Genomic DNA, 3244 nt, shown 5'->3' with positions numbered 1-3244 from the left:
CTGAGGGAGGGTGAGGAGTCTGGTGACTAGAACCACAGTGACTGGGGGCACAGGCGGAGTAACTGTTCAGGGGAGAGAATGGGGAGGGAAATGATGGGTACACGTACTCATTTCTTTAGTCTATTTAGAAAAACCCTTGAGAAGGTTTCCAGGGAATAGCACTCTGTACCACAGAATGGCTTGTTTGTGGGCTGCTGCCTCAGCTCTGCCCCAGCCACAGGAAGCTCCCTCTGTTCATGTTCTTGTCTGGAACAGGCCCTGGGAGAATGCTAACTGAACTAAACTAGGACTTGGTCCCGAACGTGGGCTCTTAACAATCTACTTGGAGAGGACAGGCTAAGTCAGACAACAATGAAAGGTGGCACATGATTAAAGACCAAGAGGGGAGAAAGTCTACTTGCAGACAGAAAGGGTAGAGAGGTTTCCTGAAGGAGTTGGGACAAAGTCACAGGCGAGGTTTGGGAAGCATTGCAAGGAAAGGAATGGCCTGAGCAAAGGCCTTGAAGTGGGAATGCTCGTGGCACATTTAAGACATGGGTGAAATAGCAGGAAATTGGGCTGGGGAAGTCATTGAGGTTAATGGTCAAGGGCCTTCAAGCCCAGGCCAAGTGGTTTGGGACTTTATTTTTTTAAGATTTTAAAAAATTTATTTATTTGAGAGAGAGCGAGAGAGCACAGAGGGAGAGTAAAAGGGAGAAGCAGACTCCCTGCCGAGCAGGGAGCCCGACACGGGGCTCAATCCCTGGACCCTGGGATCATGACCTGAGCCAAAGGCAGATGCTTAACCGACTGAGCCACCGAGGCACCCTGGGACTTTATTTTAATAGACAAAGGGAAACCATTTAACATTTCGTGGTAAAGAAGTGACATACTGGGAGCAAAGCTTTGGCTGCTGCTGCTGTGTGTGTAGGAGGGATTAGTGGGGAAAAGCCAAAAGGCAGGGAACCCCACAAGGGGGCTTCTAAAATAATCCTGGTGTTAAAGGTCTGAAACAGCAGTTGGAATAGGAAGGAAGGGAAACAATTTGGGTTATCTTGGGAAAAAAGAATTGACAGGGCTTGATGATGTATCCACTTATAGGGAGCAGAGAGAAAGAGGGTGATCTTCAGTTCTCTAGCCCAAAAAATGATGTTTCTGTAAAAGTTTATAATTTTGTTTTGTTTTTGTTTGTTTTTTTGAAAGATTTTATTTATTTATTTGGCAGAGAGACAGCCAGCGAGAGAGGGAACACAAGCAGGGGGAGTAGGAGAGGAAGAAGCAGGCTCCCAGCGGAGAAGCCTGATGTGGGGCTCGATCCCATAATGCTGGGATCACGCCCTAGCCTAAGGCAGACACTTAACGACTGCGCCACGCAGGCACCTGATATAATTTTGTTTTTAATAAAGGACATTTATTCAGAAGACACACCAAGCTTAACAGAATAGATGAAGTAAATATAAGCTACTTTGAGTAATTTAATGTGGACTATTAGTTATAACTCAGAAGAAATCTTTGTCAATTCCTCCCTGTAGTCACCCAATGTTCTTCTGGGGACAAAAAGGCCAATAAGTACTGAGTTTCTTCAGGAAGGACTTTGGAATGACACAGCAAGACACAGGCTTACTCTTGTGTAAAATCCCAATGCATTCTCACTGTGCCCTAAGCCTCCCAGAATATATAGTAAGGAACTACATAAGGCCCAGAGAAAGGCAACTCAAATAACAAAGGGCAGAATGGGCCAACGATGATCACTTTTCTGTCTGGCTCAAGGGTCACAAAGAGGACATGAACACGAGACTGCAGAAGGTGTAAAATTTATTATACCTTACATTACCCAGTGCTCGTCAGTTTAAAATGTATTTTCTGCGCATTATTCATTCAACAAACCTGAACACCCTATTCTCAGTACTCTGTGAAAAGGGCACAGAAACGGAGGAGGCCCAGCTTGTTCACTGTCTAATGTGATCTTTACAACATTGTATACCCTGTTCCTACCTGACAACTAAGGAAATTAGGGTTGAACTGTGATTAAGCACAGAGGCTCACAGCTGTGGTACTTTGAGCAAGTTACTCAATCTTTGTAAGGTTCAGCTTCCTTAAAGGAAAAGGGGAATAGTAATATCTACCTCGTGGGGTTTTGAAGATTAAGTGTTGTCAAAAGTTCAGAAATAGCAGAAGTAAAACCACTGCATCACCGAAATAGTAATTAGTAAAAGTTCATCACGCACAAAAAATAATTAGCAAACTGGAACCATTCAAACTGAACATGGGATGAGAGGGTCAGAGGTATATTGTCATGAAGCAGTTCATAATGGTGAGGAGGCAGTGGCTTTTTACTCTTCGGATCAGTTACAATATTAGAGTTTTCCTAGTGACAGGAATGGGTTACAAGTACTTACTTCACATCCGTTTTGAGAACACTTTAAGTTTCCTTTTTGATTTTCAGAGGCATTAACAAGAAGTGGCCCGAGTTAAGTTTTGCTTATTTTACAGAACAAGCTAAATTAAAATTTGCTTTTATGACTAAACTGGTTTGCCTGCTCAGGAAATTTTCAAGTCTGGTCTTCATTTGTGTTTGATTTTAACAATATGAAAGTACACAGTAGTGCTTAACTTGATGCCTGACATAAAGTAAGAATTCACTTAGCCATCGTTATTAACCAGTGTGCAAAGCTTCTATAGCATATGATTACTTACCCATTTCCTTCTTGACCTCCCTCCAAACCTCGCAGGACCTCTACTTTGCTTCTCTTTAGCCCTGAACAAACCTTCCTAACAACCTTCTATCCCATCTATCCCAGCCAGTCACTGAGCCCTGCTTTAGCCCTCATCTCTTTGATCTTCGGTCTCCTGTCTCTCTCTTTCCTTCTCATTTTCTTCCTGGCCCTTCCCCTTCCTCTCTCCCTTACTCTTTGAAGTCTGGAGCCTCGGGTTTGCTGTATGGCTACGGACAAATGAACAGATCATTTCACTGCTGGGTCTCAGTTTTCACAACTGAAAAATGGGAACAATAATATCTACTTTACAAGATTGCTTTGTGAAGTAGATAAGAATAAAGTGTAGTGCAACGTAAATTGTACAGGGCCTTACAAAGATCAGAGACTAGTCATCATTTCCATTCCCTTTCAGGTTTTTGCCCTTTTGCGGACCTAGGAAATTCTTCCAATTGAAAGTTGGGATATTAACTCCAATCGGAGTGCAGATTTGCTGGTTGTTCCCGCCTTCCATGCCTAAACCAACCAATCAGAGCGTCCGGAGAGTGTCT

The sequence above is a fragment of the Ursus americanus genome, chromosome 32 (genome assembly GCF_024610735.1).
Source record: "Ursus americanus isolate L20-20 chromosome 32, mUrsAme1.1.p, whole genome shotgun sequence".
NCBI lineage: Eukaryota > Metazoa > Chordata > Mammalia > Carnivora > Ursidae > Ursus > Ursus americanus.
This window is presented reverse-complemented; position numbering follows the sequence as displayed.